The 21,863-nt window shown below is 45.0% G+C and overlaps 1 protein-coding gene across 2 annotated transcripts in view; it reads right to left on the bottom strand.

The window, feature by feature from the left end:
* Nucleotides 1-21,863, bottom strand: part of coa1 (cytochrome C oxidase assembly factor 1) — a 107,830-nt gene that overhangs the window by 26,394 nt on the left and 59,573 nt on the right. The gene's annotated exons all lie outside the window — the stretch shown is intronic.

Raw genomic sequence — 21,863 nt, 5'->3', positions numbered from 1 at the left:
AAATCACTGAATTAGAAACACTGGCCATAAAAAAGGGCAAACCAAACACAAGGGGTAACTTCTAAAAGGATAGATGAAAAGTAGAGAAGTTATACCAATCTTATATTGAACCTTGGTCAGACTAAGCACTATGCAAAGTTGTGGTCGCCATATTATAAAAAGGATGTCGAGGCATTAGAGAGATTACAAAATAGACTTACAAAGATGATACCAAAATTGCAAGGTTAAACCTATCAGGAAAGGATGAACAGGCTTGATCTCTTTTCTCTTGAAAAGAGAAGCTGCGAGGTAACCTAATCGAGGTCTTTAATGTTATAAAATGTAAATAGAGTAGAGACAGAGGGCTGTATCTTGTGCTCAGCCTGAAGGCAGGTTATATGGCCAAGGGGGGTGGGGGGGGGCGGAGAATCAGAGCAGAATCGCCCGCCACAGAACCCAACGTCATAATGCCGGGTTCCAATCTTCCCAGAGGTGGCGTAGTTCCGTGGCAGTACCTCCGCCGTTCTGCAACAGGCCTGTACTTTAAATATGTTAAATATGCAGTAAATAGAATGCAATTCGCTGCGATCCTACCATCCATTCGCAATCTTCTGCTTGATGCGTGGCACTCAAGTGCCTTCACTTTCCCGTCCTTGAAAAGTTGGCGCCACCAAGGTGAGGGTCCTTGGTGCCTGCAAAAGTTAGCCAAGTTATGCCTTTCTATCCTGGCAAATGTGTTTCAACATCGGACATTGCCACTAAGGTTAATCCGCAGATAAGAGGGGAGGTTGAAACTCTGCAAGTGGGTACTATGGGCGGGGGGAGGATTGAACTCTGAAATCCAATATCAGGGGACACTTTAATGGCATCGCCAATGCCGCCCCTGCCACGTGATTGGGAGGGAACGGCTGTTGCCATTAAGCTTACGTGGCTGAAAACATCACAGAACTGCCGCCATTTTACGCATCCCCCACCGTGAGCGGCAGAGGGATAAGAAAATCTAGCCCAGAGAGAATATTTCAACTTTGCAGAAGAGCAAAACTAGAGGCCATCAATTTATGATAGTCACCAAGAAATCGATAGGGAATTCAGGAGAAACTTCATTACCCAGACATTGGAGAGAATGTGGAGCACGTTCCCTCCTGATTTTTCAACACCCGCCCCACCTCCTATCTTGCTCCGGAGGGCCCCATAAAATTCAGCTGATTGTAACAACAACAAAACTAACTTGCATTTATTTAATGTAGTAAAATGTCCCAAGGTGCTTCTCAGGAGGATAGTAAACAAAGTTTGACCCTGAGTCACATAAGCAGATATTACGGCAGATGGCCAAAAGCTTGGTCAAAAAGGTAGTTTTTTTAGGAACATTTTAAAGAAGGAGAAAGAGGCAGTGAGCTGGAGACGTTTAGGGAGAGACACCAGAGCTTAGGGCCTCGGCAGGTTAAGGCATAGCTGCCAATGGTGAAGCAATTAAAACCAGGGGTGCTCAAGAGACCGGACTTGGAGCATGGAGATCTCAGAGGGTTGTAGGGCAGGAGGAGGTAACAAAGAAAGGGAAGGGCAAAGCCACAGAGGGATTTGAAAACAAGGATAACAATTTTAAAATCGAGGCAATCTCTCTCAAAGAGATAGCGTTGGGATTTTTTAAAAATGCCAACATCTCTTCTAAAGGTGCAAAGGTCTTCCTCACACTCTGTTTCTCAGCCTCTCCCATTGAGTACTAGAGTTCCTTGTGTGCATTGCTTTTCTCACCCAGTGCTACCCCAGTGTCTGTCTCCTCCCCCTCAGTGCCAGTTTACACCGTATCAGGGTCTGCTTCAATCTGTACCAGTCGCTCGTCCGCACAGTGTCACTGTCTCTCTCTGGCTCCTGGTATAACAACACTGACCTGGCACACTTTTTGATTGACATACCTTACAAAAATAAAAATTTACAATACTCAGGAAATTATACCACACAAAAACAGAAAATCACACAAAATACTTTTGAACTTATTTTTGAGTGCCAATTTTCCTCATTGGCTTGACAACTAATGAAAAAAATATATTTTTTTTAATAAAATATTGTGCAATATTGTGACTAGACGGAGTCATAAAATTTCCCTTTGTGTCTTTGAGAACCTTCAGTAATGTTTCCAGTTGAAGTTTGGAGTGTGAAGGTGAGACTTCTCCCTGCAGTATCACTTTAGGCTGCTGAAGGGAACCCCAACTACACTTGCACCTGTAATCTTCAGGATGACAGTCTGAGCAGCATGGACACTTTTGCAAAATCTTCATGCTATAAAAATGCTTCCGAATATATATCTACAATGTTTCACAGATGGCATTTAATTCCTCTCGACATTAACCTTACTTCCTGTGTGACATTTTTTGAGTGAAACCTTTTATGTTCACATTTATAATGGGAAAATCTTAGGTCAATATAACATTCTGTAATGAGGAATGTCTATGGCAATATTTGCCAGTCATGCTGTAATTGTAGGCATTCCCCCAACTCGCTGACACTGTTGTACAGGTGACCCAGATCTGCCCATCATTTTGTCTTTTACAACAGATTTTCTGAATTTTTTTTTTAGCTAATTTCACCAGCATTTTGGCCAATTAGGGTCTTTCACATGATTTTCAAGACAGCCAGAGTTGCAAACCTACCAATCTGACCTGTTTGCAGCTCTCTGATTTTGACCTTGAACCAGAGCCTACCTGCTCTCCACCACCAACCTCCCCCCCTACCCCTTTTTTCCACAGTAGTTGTGGGCTTGCCTTAAGTCTAGCGCTCAGTTCTATTTTCATGACCCATTTCCTGTGGTTAGATCAGCTTTGAGGTCATCCTACATTTACCTCCTACTCCAATTTTATATCCTCATTAAATCGAGCATACCACCTTGCTATTCCAGACTGTGATCCCACCCCCGACTTCACAAACCCTGGCTCAACTCAATATCAAGACTCCTTCTTTAGGTCATCCCCAAGTGCTTTACATTCACTGAAGTATGTTTGAAGTGTAGCCACTGTTGCAATGTGGGAAACGCAGTAGGCAATTTGTGCAAACTCATTGGGAGCAATGATACAGGAATCTACAACGAATATGTTACAACTTTGCTTATACTTTACCGCTTGTATCAAAAATTTTCAGTTGCATTTTTACCATCATGCTTTAGTCATCAACACTTTCACCATTTAAACATTATTGAGTGGCTCAAAGTAAAACAGCAATGAATCAAAAGCAAGAATGAGAAAACTGCCAACTAGAAAGTGCTAAGGGCTTAGAAAAGTTGCCAATGGTTTCTTTAGCAGTCAGGGAAACCTAGCAAAAGGAAAAAGCGGAGAACCAGCGTCACACAAACCACTTTTACTACTTAGTAACTGAACTTTCTAATGTTCAAATTAATATTATCAATAAAACATTCAATTCTTCTGAATAAATTTACCCAGTGACAACAGGAAGAGTAGAGTAAAGGAGGGGTATCTAATGGCACAAAAATGGGTTGTATTTGGGTCAGCAGAGAGGTAAAAATGCAGTGATGGTGCTGTCTAAATGCCTGGAAAGAGGTTTGGATTCCATTCTCCCACGTCCACCTCCTGCACAAGGTTGCTAGATCGTGATGACTGCCATCACCCGCAGCACCATCTATTCCGCAACCCCCCCCCCGCCCCAACCCCCATGCCAATAGTGCCAGTTCCCAGCAGTCTCCTAATAGTGTCAGATTCTTGCTCCCCAGTGCTCCTAGAAAACTCTCCTCAGTCCTCCTGGGCTCTGCTTCCCTCGAACTTTCTTTCACGCTCAAATCTGGAGCTTCCTCTACGTGTTCACAAATGTCTAGACCACACTCCAGATACTCCTAATGCCAAAACCATTAGCTACCGGAGATCCCAAAATCTCCATTCACATTGCTCCCAGAATCTGAGACTCTTATCCCAGTGATCCCACAATCTGCTGCAGTGTGTGCATCATCCGTCTTTGCAGTGTTCCCATACTCTGGACTGCAAAACCCAGAGAATCCATCCCAGTGCTGCCAAAACATGTGCCCCCTTCTCAGTGCAGTTTGTTTTCAATAAGAAACTGATCACAAGTTTTGGTTTGAAGTCATATTGTACAGCAATATCATAGAACCACGTCATAGATATATAATGCTGACAACAATTTGAATTTCTATACCATTTACTTTAGAGGCACAGACAAATACTAAACAAGGACAGAGAGAGAGAGCCAAAATAAATAAGAAAAAAAAAGTGTCAAAGACAATTATTTGCAGCATATGGTTATGAAAGTCACATGACACGAATACAAAGCAATACAGTGAGGTCACAAGCAGGCTAATAATTATATAATGATACTGAACTACAGTTATTTCATTCATTACTGTATCCTGACTATATCAGGCCTCAGGCTGTATTCCAACTAAAAGCAACTCATTCTTTGAATGTGGTCCTTACTGTTTTAATTATAACATAATGGTCAGGTTGATGGCGCTCCAGTGCTCGGCTCGCTACTCTTAAAGGGGCAAGCATCTTCACAAAGAAGTGTTCGATAAACCTTTCTTCATTTGATTACAAGTTCGTGACAAAATAGGATAAAACATCCTCACATCTCTAGCATAAGATCACTATGATAAAAATAATGGGCCCCTTCTACCTCATTTCTCCTATTGCCAAAAATATTTACATTTTTTGACAAAATAGAGCATTTGTGAGCAGGCAAAGGCAGCTCTGGGACTGGTACTCACTCACACACATGCACAGAGCACTGGCAGGATTCCAAATGAAGAAAGCTGACCACCGCACTTTCCACTCATTAATAATTAAAAGATGACGCAATGAGCTTATTTTAAAAAATAATCACCTGGTTGGTTTATTTTGCAGCTTATGAGAAGCTACTTTCCTCGAGTGGACTTTTCACCAGCACAAAATTGCTGATTTCTGCAAAAAGGGAACTAGAATACTGTAAATTTGGCATACTGTAATGGAAGAGAAGTCACCAATGCCAAATGTGTAGGATAGTTGGAGCATCATCCAACCGACATTAACCAGCCAACCCTTTTCTCGTAAAACAGACTAAAGATTTTTAAAGAAGAAAATTAAAGCATTCATGGCTGTAAACCCTCAAGTCTCAATAACACTAATTTCTGTACATCACAATCAGCTCAATAAAATATAACTATGCTGTCAGTTGAATGCTAACTGCATGACTGCAAATGGCTACCAGTATAGTACAAATGAGCTTCAATTTATCATACGTTAAGAAAACACTTGACTCGAAGGGTTAGAAAATTGAAAACTTTAAAATATAACATGTGCCGTTTATCTTCCTGTGGCTTTCCTTCTGCTGAATTACAGAGTTATAGCAGTCATTTCCAGGAACAATGTGGCACAGTTCACAAACCTTTAATTACTGCTTCGGTTTCAGAATTATGTAACTACCCATTCTGACTGTCCCTTAGAAATGCTCAGGCAAAGTGATAATCATTGAGGAAAATGACATTTTGATAAACACTTGTTTCCTGCCAGATCTTTCTGCCATGAGTGTCACTGCTTCCCATAAGTGCTGGTACAGAGCACTGTTAACCCACTCATATACTGTTGAAAAACATACTTGTAAGTAGTGTCTTACTCGAGAGCCACTCCCAGGTACTCCATCTTGATGTACTACTGAGTGTTGTGATACCTGAGATTCCATATACTGATTCCCAATTTCAGTCATGCTATACAGTGCTGATGATTAACATCGTTGACAAACTAATTTAATTTTTCCATGTATAAATATATTTTTTTAAACGTTCATTTTTGAATTCTCTGGCATTGCGCCTCAAGTGGCAGACACATAAATTCAACTGTGGACAACGTCAAGACACAAAGAACTAAGGAACCAGAGTTTGGATTAAGTACTCGAGACGTATTGAAACTCAGCAGAAATATTGTAACCTTCCACTCCCAGCAAATAGAGTTGCTATCCTGGTGGTGAAAGTGTAAACTTGTACTAACAGCCAGCTGGACACTTGATACACCGGAACAGACACAAATCTTCCATGTTGATCAGAGGTTTCCATTAGCATTGTCACATCTACACAGCATGTTAAAGCCAAGTCAATTCCATCTGGAACCACACTGTTTGTGCATGGCATGTCCTGGGCATTGCTTTGAAACTTCACTATTCTTCATCTACTGCTGTAAATATGGCAAGAATGGTTAGAAAATAACTAACTTGTAAAAGACGTCTATGGAGAAAAGTGAAGCCCACCCCTCCACCCACTCCTTGCAAACACAGAGTAAGCAGGAAGTAAACGTTATTTTATTCATGTGTTTCATGAGAGCAGCCTTGTTCAAATTTGTATTTTATTTCACAGGTTCGTGCAGAACAAAAAAAAATTGACTTTTTCAATCTATCATTGGCTCCCTCTGGGGTTTAAATTCAACAGCCCCCGAAACATGGCACGAGGAACATGATGCATGATTAGCCTGTGCCTGTTGACTGCAATGCTTCCGGGCTACCAGGCATTGACCTGCATGGTTCTCTGCCTCTGGTCATACACCAGCTAGGTTTTGAGGGAATGGAACTCCTTTTGATTCCAGAATGGGCAGAATTGACATGCAGCAACCGCAAAGCGATGTGCATGTAGTCAATGGCACCCTGCATCATGGGGGAAGCTCGCAATCCTAGCGAAGTTGCTCACTCTGCCTGCTACTCTCTGGCAAGAAAGAATGAACATAGTTAGCTATCACTTTCACAGCCACTGGGAACACCATCCATGCCCTGCTCTGAGGTTGCAGTTGTAGTGCAGACGTCACACACGTTGTTCCTTGCTGGGTTCTGAGAGGGGAATTGTTCCCTGAACACCCTGGGTGTATATGGCCTCTTACTGAAAACCCTTCTCTCTTCCTGTCCCAGCACCTCATCGTGCTCTGCGTGACCTCCATTAATTCTCCAAATCATGCTGTATTCTGAGACGAATGCCAATGAGTGCATCCATGCATGGGAGCAACAGATTTGTGCAGAAGCATTTAAGTCAGCACAAAGTCCTTTAGCACCTGCCACACCACTCCCTGTAGACTTTGGCAACTTTAAACAACTATAGAAAGCACCAAACACTTGTAGAAGGAAGCAACAGCCATGAGCAAATCGTCCCGCAATTAACCTGCAAGTTGTTGATGATCCCTTTAAATAGCGCTGGGTGAGGGGTCCTTACTGTGCGAGGTTAAGATAGAGTGTTAGCTAGAGCATGGAGCTACAAAATGGCATGGTTAGTGTCAAATCAGCACTGCACGCTGATCGATGTCACGATCTGCCTGCTCTGCTTACTTCCAGTGCCCGTGTTAAACAATGGAAGACTGAAGCCATTGTCTTCACACCCTCACCACCTCCCCCCACCAAACAAACTCTGTACCCTTACCACCTGACCACTCACAAGTTGATCCAGATGGTTAGCAATCTTGGCATCCTATTCAACCCCAGCTGAGCTTCCAAGTTCTGTATCATCACTGCCTCAGCCCATCTGCTGCTGAAACACTCATCCTTTGCTTTATCACTTCCAAATTCAACTATTTCATTGCTCTCCTGTCCTGTCTCCCATTTTCTACACTCTACAAATATAGATCTCTGAAAATGTGCTGTATATTTTTTGTTTTTAAGTTTCATTTTTACAGTCTATGAAAGTTAGAAGGGTATAGGTGCAAGTCCCACTCCAGGACTTCAGCACATAATAGGATGACACTTCAGTGGAATACTGAGGGAAGACTGCATTCTTGGAGAGGACATCTTTCAGATGAGATAAAAGATCCACATTTTCCCAAGGGTCAGTGCTAGCACCTACGGCAAAAGTGCGAAGAGAAATGCAGACTGGTTTCAATCTCATAATGAAGAGCTGGAACCTGTCATAGCCGCTAAGCGCATTGCACTTTTGAACTACAAGAAAGCCCCCAGCGATTTAACATCCGCAGCACTTAAAGCAGCCAGAAGTACTGCACAAAGAACAGCTAGGCGTTGCGCAAACGACTACTGGCAACACCTATGCAGTCATATTCAGCTGGCCTCAGACACCGGAAACATCAGAGGAATGTATGATGGCATGAAGAGAGCTCTTGGGCCAACCATCAAGAAGATCACCCCCCTCAAATCTAAATCGGGGGACATAATCACTGACCAACGCAAACAGATGGACCGCTGGGTTGAGCACTACCTAGAACTGTACTCCAGGGAGAATGCTGTCACTGAGACTGCCCTCAATGCAGCCCAGCCTCTACCAGTCATGGATGAGCTGGACATACAGCCAACCAAATCGGAACTCAGTGATGCCATTGATTCCCTAGCCAGCGGAAAAGCCCCTGGGAAGGACAGCATTACCCCTGAAATAATCAAGAGTGCCAAGCCTGCTATACTCTCAGCACTACATGAACTGCTATGCCTGTGCTGGGACGAGGGAGCAGTACCCCAGGACATGCGCGATGCCAACATCATCACCCTCTATAAAAACAAAGGTGACCGCGGTGACTGCAACAACTACCGTGGAATCTCCCTGCTCAGCATAGTGGGGAAAGTCTTTGCTCGAGTCGCTCTGAACAGGCTCCAGAAGCTGGCCGAGCGTGTCTACCCTGAGGCACAGTGTGGCTTTCGTGCAGAGAGATCGACTATTGACATGCTGTTCTCCCTTCGTCAGATACAGGAGAAATGCCGCGAACAGCAGATGCCCCTCTACATTGCTTTCATTGATCTCACCAAAGCCTTTGACCTCGTCAGCAGACGTGGTCTCTTCAGACTACTAGAAAAGATCGGATGTCCACCAAAGCTACTAAGTATCATCACCTCATTCCATGACAATATGAAAGGCACAATTCAACATGGTGGCTCCTCATCAGAGCCCTTTCCTATCCTGAGTGGTGTGAAACAGGGCTGTGTTCTCGCACCCACACTTTTTGGGATTTTCTTCTCCCTGCTGCTTTCACATGCGTTCAAATCCTCTGAAGAAGGAATTTTCCTCCACACAAGATCAGGGGGCAGGTTGTTCAACCTTGCCCGTCTAAGAGCGAAGTCCAAAGTACGGAAAGTGCTCATCAGAGAACTCCTCTTTGCTGACGATGCTGCTTTAACATCTCACACTGAAGAATGCCTGCAGAGTCTCATCGACAGGTTTGCGTCTGCCTGCAATGAATTTGGCCTAACCATCAGCCTCAAGAAAACGAACATCATGGGGCAGGATGTCAGAAATGCTCCATCCATCAATATTGGCGACCACGCTCTGGAAGTGGTTCAAGAGTTCACCTACCTAGGCTCAACTATCACCAGTAACCTGTCTCTAGATGCAGAAATCAACAAGCGTATGGGTAAGGCTTCCACTGCTATGTTCAGACTGGCCAAGAGAGTGTGGGAAAATGGCGCACTGACACGGAACACAAAAGTCCGAGTGTATCAGGCCTGTGTCCTCAGTACCTTGCTCTACGGCAGCGAGGCCTGGACAACGTATGCCAGCCAAGAGCGACGTCTCAATTCATTCCATCTTCGCTGCCTTCGGAGAATACTTGGCATCAGGTGGCAGGACTATATCTCCAACACAGAAGTCCTTGAAGCGGCCAACATCCCCAGCTTATACACACTACTGAGTCAGCGGCGCTTGAGATGGCTTGGCCATGTGAGCCGCATGGAAGATGGCAGGATCCCCAAAGACACATTGTACAGCGAGCTCGCCACTGGTATCAGACCCACCGGCCGTCCATGTCTCCGTTATAAAGACGTCTGCAAACGCGACATGAAATCGTGTGACATTGATCACAAGTCGTGGGAGTCAGTTGCCAGCATTCGCCAGAGCTGGCGGGCAGCCATAAAGACAGGGCTAAATTGTGGCGAGTCGAAGAGACTTAGTAGTTGGCAGGAAAAAAGACAGAGGCGCAAGGGGAGAGCCAACTGTCCAACAGCCCCAACAAACAAATTTCTCTGCAGCACCTGTGGAAGAGCCTGTTACTCCAGAATTGGCCTTTATAGCCACTCCAGGCGCTGCTTCACAAACCACTGACCACCTCCAGGCGCGTATCCATTGTCTCTCGAGATAAGGAGGCCCAAAAGAAAAAAAAAGAAAGTGCTAGGACCACTGCTTTTTTTGATATATAAAAATGACTTGGATATTGGAATACAGGGCAAAATTTCAAAATTTGCCAATGATCCCAAATGTGGAAGTGTGGCAGACATTGAGGGCGATACCAATCAACTGTATCAGGACATAGCTAGGCTAGAAGAATGGGCAGACAATCGGCAGATGGAATTTAATTCAGTGAAGTGTGAGGTGATGCATTTTTGCAAAAGTGATAGGAGAGGCAATATAGACTAAAGGTATAGTTCTGAAGAGTGGACAGGGACAGAGTGATCTGGATGTTCATGCGAATAGATCTTTGAAGGTGGCAGGACATACTGACAGAGAAGTTCGAACACAAGAACACAGGACTTGAGAGCAGGAGTTGGCCATTCAGCCCCTCGGGCCTGTTCCGCCGTTCGGTCAGTGGGGGGATTGGGAGAGGGGTTGGTGTCAAACGAGTAAGCTGCTTTTGAGAGGCAGGACATCAACTTTTTATGTGGTAATGAACCTGCATGTCTCAAATTGTAGCAGCTGCTTGGATTTAATGGCTGCAGGCCAAGTTTCCCAGGATTCGGGAAGCCTGGCATATGAAGTGAAGGAAGAGAAATGAGAAGTGCTCATTCAGTGCTGCTTGTGGACAAAGAGGAGCAGTAGTGCTCCAAACCGCCAAGCTAATCTGCCATGATCTGCATCCCTTCCAGCGATTGACCAACCTCCCCGCCATCTCCGGACACCCTTCCCTTCAATTGAGAGACTCCCTCTCTGTGATCCAATGTCTCTCCTGCGATCCAATGTTTCCCCCCAAACCCCCACCTCCACCCCGCGATCTCTCCCTCCTCTCTGGTGCTCGCTTGTGTCTCGTACAGCAGCATTTCCCCCCCCCCAACGGCTGCTATCAGGCTGTCAAAGAGAGATTTTGGAATATGTTGAGCATTTCCCACACCTTAGCAGCCACCTTTCTCAAAAGGCCACCACTGACAAGGAGATCTAACACCAGATCAGCTACGCCAGCTCAGTCTTCTACAAACTACAGCAGCGAGTAAACACAAGAACATAAGAAATAAGAGCAGGAGTAGACAATATGGCCCACGAGATTGCTCTGCTATTCAATGTGATCATGGCTGATCTTAGGCTTCAACCCTACTTTTCTGCCTGCTCGCCATAGCCCTTGATTCCAAGAGACCATAAATCTGTCTATCCCAGCCTTAAATATATTAAATGTATTCAACGATGGAGCATCCTTTGGGTTAGAGAATTCAATAGATTCACAACCATTTGAGTGAAGTAATTTATCCTCATCCAGTCCTAAATGATCAGCCCCTTATCTGGAAACAATCTCTCAGTGTCTGCCCGATCCAGTCCCTTCAGAATCTGGTACATTTCAATTAGATCACCTCTCATTTTTCTAAACTTCAGAGAGTATAGGCCCAATTTACTCAGCTTATCATAGGGCAACCCCCTCATCGCAGGGACCAATTTAGTGAACCTCCGCTGTACCGCCTCCAATGCAAGTATATCTTTTCTTAAATGGGGAGACCAAAAAAACCTCCACAAGTCAACAGAAGTCCTAATGTACAGAGCAGTTGTTGTCATCACACTCCTATACTGCAGTGAGACCTGGACTGTGTATCAGCGACACATAAAAGCGCTAGAGAAATTCCATCAGCAATCCCTCTGCCACATCCTCCAGATTCAATGGCAGGACCGTCGAACAAACGCTCGTATCCTTCTTGAAGCCAGCTCCACAAGCATTCAGGCAAAACTCCTGCAAAACCAACATCGATGGACTGGACACTGTGCCCTGATGGCCGAAAACCATCTCCTCCGCCAGGTCTTGTTTTCTCAACTCTCAAATCGCCAGTGTTCCAGGGGAGGACAAAGAAAACGCTTCAAAGAAACTCTGAAGCTTTCTTTGAAGCGTGGCAGCATTGACGCTGATGACTGGGAGGAGCTAGCTATCAATCGTTCAAAATGGTGACAACTTATCCATAAAGCTGCATTATGCTTTGAGTCCAAACGCCTTAATGATGAGGCAGAGTGGCGGCAGAGAAGAACAGAAAGCAAATCCTGGACTCCGGATCCCACTACCTCGTGGGACGACCTGCCCCATGTGCCCAAAGATCTGTAGTCGCGAATTGGCCTGTTCTGTCACCTGAAGACCCATGCCAGAAACTCGCGACCTTAAGTAGAGGTCATCCTCTAATCAACGGCAGGAAACTGAGTACAAATTTTCAAGTGAGATCTTGCGGTTAAATTCGTTTTTCTAATTTTTCGACCACTGACAGTTGCTCCTGCTCCCTCCCGCCTCCCCATAAGTATCAGGCCAAGATGTTGGGCTTGCAACTCCAGTACCATAACCGTGACACTACCATATCTTAATCAATTATTAAGTACTGCAGCACAGTGTTGACAATAAAAGACTTTGAAATGGTATCATGACAAAGGCCTGCCTGAGTCGCTTTGGAAAGATAGAGACACAAGAGTATAACAGATAAATTCAAGAATATACTAACCAATGCAGACATACATAAGGGCAATGAAAAAGAAAAACAGATACACACAGCAACAGAAAGACTCATACAATACAAAAAAAGGAAGAGAGAAAGAATCACAGGCGCACATAGATGAAGAGAAGAACCATAGACACACAGAGGGACACAAAAGAGACAGAACCATAGATACGTGGGTAGGAGGTGGCGTAGTGGTATTGTCACTGGACTAGTAACCCAGAGACCCAGGGTATTGCTCTGGGGTCATAGGTTTGTATCCCACCACAGCAGAAGGTGGAATTTGAATTAATTAATAAATCTGGAATTAAAAGCTAGTCTAATGATGGCCATGAAACCATTGTCGATTGTTGTAAAAACCCATCTGGTTCACTAATGTCCTTTAGGGAAGGAAATCTGCTGTCCTTACCTGGTCTGGCCTACATGTGACTCCAGATCCACAGCAATGGATCTTACATGTCCTCTGAAATGGCCTAGCAAGCCACTCAGTTCTCCCTAACCACTACGAAGTCAATAAAAAGGAATGAAACCGGACGGACCACCCGGCATCGACCTAGGCACCGGAAACGACAACGGCAAACCCAGCCCTGTCGACCCTGCAAAGTCCTCCTTACTAACAACTGGGGGCTTGTGACAAAGTTGGGAGAGCTGTCCCACAGACTAGTCAAGCAACAGCCTGACATAGTCATACTCATGGAATCGTACCTTACAGACAATGTCCCAGACACTGCCATCATCATCCCCAGGTATGTCCTGTCCCACCGGCAGGACAGACCCACCAGATGTGGTGGGACAGTGGTATACAGTAGGGAGGGAATTGCCCTGGGAGTTCTCAACATTGACTCCGGACCCCATGAAGTCTCATGGCATCAGGTCAAACATGGGCAAAGTAACCTCCTACTGATTACCACCTACCGCCCTCTCTCAGCTGATAACTCAGTACTCCTCCATGTTGAACACGACTTGGAGGAAGCAAAGAGGGTGGCAATCGCACAAAATGTACTCTGCGTGCGGGACTTCAATGTCCATCACTAAGAGTGGCTCGGTAGCACCGAGCTGGCCGAGTCCTAAAGGACATAGCTGCTAGACTGGGTCTGCGGCAGGTGGTGGGGGAACCAACACGAGGGAAAAACATACTTGACCTCATCCTCACCAATCTGCCTGCCGCAGATGCTTCTGTCCATGACTGTATTGGTAGGAGTGACCACCGCACAGTCCTTGTGGAGACGAAGTCCCGCCTTCACATTGAGGATACTGTCCATCATGTTATGTGGCACTATCACCGTGCTAAATGGGATAGATTTCGAATAGATCTAGCAATGCAAAACTGGGCATCCATGAGGCACTGTGGGCCATCAGCAGCAGCAGAATTGTACTCAATCACAATCTGTAACCTCATGGCCCGGCATATCCCCCACTCTACCATTACCATCAAGCCAGGAGACCAACCCTGGTTCAATGAAGAGTGCAGAAGGGCATGCCAGGAGCAGCACCAGGCATACCTCAAAATGAGGTGTCAACCTGGTGAAGCTACAACAGGGAACCACTTGCATGCCAAACTGTGTAAGCAGCATGCGATAGACAGAGCTAAGCGATCCCATAACCAACGGATCAGATCTAAGCTCTGCAGTCCTGCCACATCCAGCCGTGAATGGTGGTGGACAATTAAACAACTAACTGGAGGAGGTAGCTCCACAAATATCCCCATTCTAAATGATGGGGTGCGAAAGATAAAGGCTGAAGCATTTGTAACAATCTTCAGCCAGATGTGCCGAGTTGATTCTCCATCTCGGCCTCCTCCTGAAGACCCCAGCATCACAGATGCCAGACTTCAGCCAATTTGATTCACTCCACGTGATATCAGGAAATGATTGAAGGCACTGGATACTGCAAAAGCTATGGGCCCTGACAATATTCCGGCAATAGTACTGAAGACCTGTGCTCCAGAACTTGCCGCACCCCTAGCCAAGCTGTTCCAGTATAGCTACAACACTGGCATCTACCCTGCAATATGGAAAATTGCCCAGGTATGTCCTGTATACAAAAAGCAGGACAAGTCCAACCTGGCCAATAACCACTCCATCAGCCTACTCTCAATCATCAGTAAAGTGATGGAAGGTGTCATCAACAGTGCCATCAAGCTGCACTTGCTTAGCAATAACCTGCTCAGTGAAGCTCAGTTTGGGTTCCACCAGGGCCGCTCAGCTCCTGACCTCATTACAGCCTTGGTTCAAACATGGACAAAAGAGCTGAACTTGAGAGGTGAGGTGAGAGTGACTGCCCTTGACATCAAGGCAGCATTTGACTGAGTATGGCATTATGGAGCCCTAGCAAAACTGAGGTCAATGGGAATCAGGGGGAAAACCCTCCGCTGGCTGGAGTCATACCTAGCGCAAAGGAAGATGGTTGTGGTTGTTGGAGGTCAATCATCTGAGCTCCAGGACATCACTGCAGGAGTTCCTCAGGGTAGTGTCCTAGGCCCAACCATCTTCAGCTGCTTCATCAATGACCTTCCTTCAATCATAAGATCAGAAGTGGGGATGTTTGCTGATGATTGCACAATGTTCAGCACCATTTGTGACTCCTCAGATACTGAAGCAGTCTGTGTAGAAATGCAGCAAGACCTGGACAATATCCAGGCTTGGGCTGATAAGTGGCAAGTAACATTCGCGCCACACAAGTGCCAGGCAATGACCATCTCCAACAAGAGAGAATCTAACCATCTCCCCTTGACATTCAACGGCATTACCATTGCTGAATCCCCCACTATCAACATCCTAGGGGCTACCATTGACCAGAAACTGAACTGGAGTAGCCATATAAATACCATGGCTACAAGAGCAGGTCAGAGGCTAGGAATCCTGAGGCAAGTAACTCACCTCCTGACTCCCTAAAGCCTGTCCACCATCTACAAGGCACAAGTCAGGAGTGTGATGGAATAGTCTCCACTTGCCTGGATGGGTGCAGCTCCAACAACACTCAAGAAGCCCGACACCATCCAGGACAAAGCAGCCCACTTGATTGGCACCCCATCTACAAACATTCACTCCCTCCACCACCGACACACAGTGGCAGCAGTGTGTACCATCTACAAGATGCACTGCAGCAATGCACCAAGGCTCCTTAGACAGCACCTTCCAAACCCGTGACCTCTACCAACTAGAAGGACAAGGGCAGCAAATGCATGGGAACACCACCACCTGCAAGTTCCCTTCCAAGTCACACACCATCCTGACTTGGAACTAAATCCCTATTCCTTCACTGTCGCTGGGTCAAAATCCTGGAACTCCCTTCCTAACAGCACTGTGGGTATACCTACCCCAAATGGACTGCAGCGGTTCAAGAAGGCTGTTCACCACCACCTTCACAGGGGCAATTAGGGATGGGCAATAAATGCTGGCCTGGCCAGTGATGCCCACTTTCCGTGAATGAATTTTTAAAAATCCACTCGGAACTCCTGGCTGAAGATGGATGCGAGTGCTTCAGCCTTATCTTTTGCACTAATGTGCTGGGCTCCCCCATCATTGAGGATGGGGATGTTTGTGGAGCCTCCTCTTACTGTCAGTTGTTTAATTGTCCATCACCATTCACAACTGGATGCGGCAGGACTGCAGAGCTTAGATCTGATCTGTTTTTGACAATGTGAAAAACTTTACATTTATGAGCATTATATTTTATTTGCCATTTGTCTGCTGAATTGTAAATATAAACTCTTCAAATATTTTGTTGCTTCTATCTTTGCTGCTGATACTTTCTTAATATCATCAGCAAATTTGACACCTTAAATTCAGTTTTGAGATCAAGGTCATTAATGGGAATTTCTTTCTTTATTTGGCCTCCTTATCTCGAGAGACAACGGGTAAGCGCCTGGAGGTGGTCAGTGGTTTGTGGAGCAGCGCCTGGAGTGGCTATAAAGGCCAGTTCTAGAGTGACAGGCTCTTCCACAGTTGCTGCAGCAAAATTGACTATTTATTAATAAAACTAAATCTTAAACAATATTGAGATAAATCTATGTCTAAAAAGATGTTATAACTTCTTATTCCTTCTAACCCTCATGCACACAAACATACATTCAAAAACCAACAGTTAACTGGTTCAAAAATTATGTTTTAAAAATTAGAGCTGTTTCTTAGGAATAATAAAACAACTGGGTTGTAAGTCCTGGTTGGTTACGTTCTTGATTCAGTGAAGTGTCCCAGAGTCGAATAGTCAGATGCCACTTGAAGTCTCCAGGCAAGTTTGATGAACAGTCTGTAATGGATAGGTGTTTACGGCACTTCAGCTGCAGTAGGCGTCTCACAGATCTTTCAACAAGAAGTATAACAGATCTGTTTAGATTTTTGAATTAGCAGTCTATCAGTAGAAACGTTACTGAGAATTCCAGAACTCCCAGAAACACAAAAGGCAACAGAAAGTCACTCCTGAGGTAGAGACTTCTTAGAGACGGGAATAAAAAGGAATTTGCTACCTCCAATAATGCAAATGTTCCTTTCCAGTAGTTTTTTCTTCTTTAGATGAAACACGCCCTGTAGGCCAATGCAGATTTTCTGCTGAGAGACACAAATCCTTCCTTCCTTCAAGAGAGCACGCTTTGTCAGTCTGCCAGTTCAAACCGGATCTAGCCAGCCTTTACACACAGTCAGAGCGATACAATACGACATGTAACCCCTCTCTCTCTCTCGCTGTTGCCTAGGGAACAGGCTTGCAGCTTGTACACACTGTCTCATGAGGCAAACAACTCTCAGTCTTAAAGGCACACAGACCCCTTAATTTTTAAACAGAGAAAAAAAACTTCCTGAAGGACATTATTTGTCACTGCATACCCAATCCAAGAATGTCCCTTACATCCCAAGTCTCTGCCACCTATCTTCCAAACAGTTTCTTATTCGTGCTACAATCTCTCCATTTCCATATCCCTCAATTTTAGCTAGTAATCTCTTGGGCGGAACCTTATTAACTGACTTGCAATGTATATACGACTTTCATTGATCCTCATACTAATACTAATTAACCAACTTATACATTTCATATTCTGTCCTGGATTCCTATGCCTGTTTCAATACTAATATTCCTTGTGGATTTTTTTTCTGTAAGTCCACATAAGCTGTATTGTTAGGGCTTTTATCTGTACATCCTAAAGAAGCCAAGGAGGTTTAACAGCCAGAATTACCCCCTTTTTAAATCCATACTGTTTGTTATTGCTGAACATATAAATGTATCAAGTTTAACATAGTGACGAGGGAGCCAAGGTCTGAGTCAAATCTTTTAACTGTATTGAAACAGAACAGAAGACTATTCTGTGACTGGAATTATCAGCTCCAGCTGTCAGTACCTCATACTGGGTGGGAATGCCTCATTTGGCAAAAGCAAAAGGCTTTATATTTTTCAAATTCCTCTTCACACATAGGGTGTTCAAATGACATGTCAAATGACCAGAGAACCATCTGATTCCTTGCATCTTTAGTTTTCTTTGGGTGGAATCTTACCACCTTAATTTTTAAACAAGGGACAGGACCATTTCTGGGTCTCAACCCCAATAGTTTCTGAGGTCCACCCATGTGTAATCTGACCAGCAGCAGCCAATAGACAGGTCTCCTCAGGGAGCCCCATACAATTAAAGATGGTGGGTGGGCTCCACAGATGTGAGGGCCAATCAGAGTGCCCGGGTCCGTGGGCGGCTGGCAGCCCCAATGGGAGAGGTGGGTGTAGCCATTATAGAAGGGAAACTACGAGGGTGCCTCAAGGTGGAGGGGCTCTCTGAACACTTCCGAATGTTCAATAATAAATTATGGCCACAGCTGCCAGGCCATCATTGTGGAGGGGGAGCAGGTTTCCTTCCCTAAAGGATACTCATGAACCAGTTGGATTTTCACAACAATCTAACAGCTTTGATAGTCTTTGAAAACTTTTACTTTTAGTGATATCGGCTTTCATTTCCAGAATTTTAAAACTGAAGCTGTGGCACTCATGGCTCGAGGTGGGGGAGGGGGAATTAAAGGAGGTCTCACTGGCCTCCCAGCCTGGCAGTGGAAGGTAGCCTCCAGCCATCTACCAGGCTGCGGCTTCAGTGAGGGCCCCGTCTGCCATCAGGAAGATTGCGGCAGCGTCACCAATCTGGCCACTTAATTGCTGCTAATTGGTTACCCGCTGCTGCCTGGTGGGTAGCCGGCTCCGATACAACTCTGCCTTCAGCAAGACCATTCGGAGGCAGGAACGCGTTGGGTGGATGACCTGAACCGGACCTTGTCAAAATTCCACCCCAACTCCCTCCACCTCCAAAGCCACCCTGTGCGGTTGATAAGATTCCGCTCTCTGTCTTTGATTTTTATTCTCCCTCCCCATTGTTTATCTATGGCTCAGTCTCTGTGACGATTTTTATCTGTGGTTCTCTATGTTGTTATGATCCTGTAGTTTTTTTCTTTTATGGGAAGTATGCAGTGAGCCTTTAAGGCTATAAAAGGATCAGTACTGCTTTAAGAACCAGCAAGCCTCAGGAGTTAGAGAAAGTGCATTCTGGTTGACGTTGGATACAACCATAGGAAGAGGGAACCAACCAGCTTCAAAGAATGCACCTGGTTACCCAGCAACAGCCATTCAGAGACTAGGAATCGATATACAATGTTGCAATTATCTTTTGAACTGGCTTTTTAGTTGAGACAGACTGTTCTAACAGACACAGACAGCTGTTCTGCCAGCATATACTGAAGGAAAGAGAGCTCTGCCTTGGTTTACTTAAACCCTATTTATTATACTCTCAGAATTCTGAAAAGTCAAGCCAGATTAATTTCTTAAAAGAAAATAACCAATTACTTTAAGTGCTGAACTATAATTGCTGAATTCATCGCTGGAAAAGGAGAAGAGCATCACTTTAACTGGAACTAGACTACTGACTATCCTACTGTTAAAGGACCTTCCCCCCACCCCCACCCCCCCCCCCCCACCATTCGGACGGCTGTGAGGACTTCAAGCAACCTTGGACAGTTTCCACATTGGAAGATTCTACTTCAGCAGGAGCACAAATCTGCAAGGACACTAATTTTTTCTATTTTAAATGTTGTTTATATCTTAGTAGTGTTTAAGAATTTAGTATTTCAAAGTAAACAGTTAATTTGTTGATCTAAAGACCCCTGGTTTGGTTAGCTTCAATCGGGGGTTAATAGATGGTCAATACGGCTGTGATTTTCTTTCATTTGGAAAATTTAAAGTGATATGTTAGGCAATCTGTGGAGTGGTGGGACTGTGCATTGCTCCCACCACAATCAGATTCGTATATTTTGATTGGGGGCTTTGACTTGAGTGGTCGGTGATAACAATGTCCTGATGCTGGGTTATCTATGATTTTGTCTTTTTGCCTGTATTCAATAAATGAATCGGCTCTCTTTCTGTCTTTGTTTGTGTTTCTTCTCTCTCTCTCGCTATTTCTCTGCCTTTTTGTTTGTGGATCTCTCTGTCTCACTCTGTGCATTTGCTGCCCTTGTCCTTCTAGTTGGTAGAGGTCGCGGGTTTGGAAGGTGCTGTCAAACGTGCCTTGGTGCATTGCTGCAGTGCATCTTGTAGATGGTACACACTGCTGCCACTGTGCGTCGGTGGTGGAGGGAGTGAATGTTTGTAGATGGGGTGCCAATTGTAGATGGGCTGCTTTGTCCTGGATGGTGTCGGGCTTCTTCAGTGTTGTTGGAGCTGCACCCATCCAGGCAAGTGGAGAGTGTTCCATCACACTCCCGACTTGTGCCTTGTAGATGGTGGACAGGCTTTGGGGAGTCAGGAGGTGAATTACTCACCTCAAGATTCCTAGCCTCTGACCTGCTCTTGTAGCCACGGTATTTATATGGTTACTCCAGTTCAGTCTCCGGTCAATGGTAGCCCCCAGGATGTTGATAGTGGGGGATTCAGCGATGGTAATGCCATTGAATATCAAGGGGAGATGGTTCTCTTGTTGGAGATGGTCATTGCCTGGCACTTGTGTGGCGCGAATGTTACTTGCCACTTATCAGCCCGAGCCTGGATATTGCATTTCTACACGGACTATTTCCCAACTCTGCCACTCAATTCTTCCTGTATGATTTGAATGAGAATTGGTCGTGTTAAACCTGCCTTTTAAACCATTAAACCTTTTTTTTTTAATAAGTGTCCAGGCACCTGCTGGAAGTATGTGGGTGCCACATGAATACATGTCATAAGATGTCACCAGAGACCCAATGCAATATTAATACAAAAAAGATCATGGCTGATCGTCTAATTCAGTCACCTGTTCCCGCTTTCTCCCCATATCCCTTGATCCCTTAGGCATTAAGAAATATATCTATCTCCTTTTTAAATATATTTAATGACTTGGCCTCCATGGCCTTCTGCGGTAGAGAATTCCACAGGTTCATCACCCTCTGAGTGAAGACATTTCTCCTCATCTTGGTTCTAATTGGCATACCTCGTATCCTGAGACTGTGACCCCTGGTTCTGGACTCCCCAGTCATCGGGAACATCCTTCCCTGCATCTCGTCTGTCTAGTCCTGTTAGAATTTTATAGGTTTCTATGAGATCCCCTCTCATTCTTCTAAACTCTGGTGAATATAGGCCTAGTCAACCCAATCTCTCCTCATATGTCAATCCTGCCATCCCAGGAATCAGTCTAGTAAATCTTCTTTGTACTCCCTCCAAGGCAAGAACATCCTTCCTCAGATACGGAGACCAAAACTGCAGATGTGGTCTCACCAAAGCCCTGTATAACTGCAGTAGGACATCCTTGCTCCTGTACTCAAATCCTCTTGCAATGAAGTCCAACATGCCATTCACCTTCCTAATTGCTTGCTGCACCTGAATGCTTGCTTTCAGTGATTGGTATACAAGGACACCCAGGTCTCATTGCACCTCCCCCTTTCCCAATCTATCACCATTCAGATAATAATCTGCCTTTCTGTTTTTACAACCAAAGTGGATAACCTCACATTTATCCACGTTTTACTGCATCTGCCATGCATTTGCCCACTCACCCAACATGTCCAAATCACATTGGACCCTCTTTGCATCCCCCCTCGCATTCCCCCCCAGCTTTGTGTCATCTGCAAACTTGGAAATGTTACATTTAGTTCCCTCACCCATGTCATTAATATATATTGTGAATAGCTGGAGCCCAAGCACTGATCCCTGCAGTACCCCACTAGTCACTGCCTGCCACCTGGAAAAAGACCCGTTTATTCCTACACTGTTTCCTGTCTGACAACCAATTCTCAATCCATGCCAGTATATTACCCCCAATCCCATGTGTTTTAATTTTGCCCACTAACCTCTTATGTGGGACCTTAACAAAAGCCTTCTGACAATCCAAA

The sequence above is a fragment of the Heterodontus francisci genome, chromosome 2, assembly GCF_036365525.1.
Source record: "Heterodontus francisci isolate sHetFra1 chromosome 2, sHetFra1.hap1, whole genome shotgun sequence".
Classification (NCBI taxonomy): domain Eukaryota; kingdom Metazoa; phylum Chordata; class Chondrichthyes; order Heterodontiformes; family Heterodontidae; genus Heterodontus; species Heterodontus francisci.
This window is presented reverse-complemented; position numbering and strand designations above follow the sequence as displayed.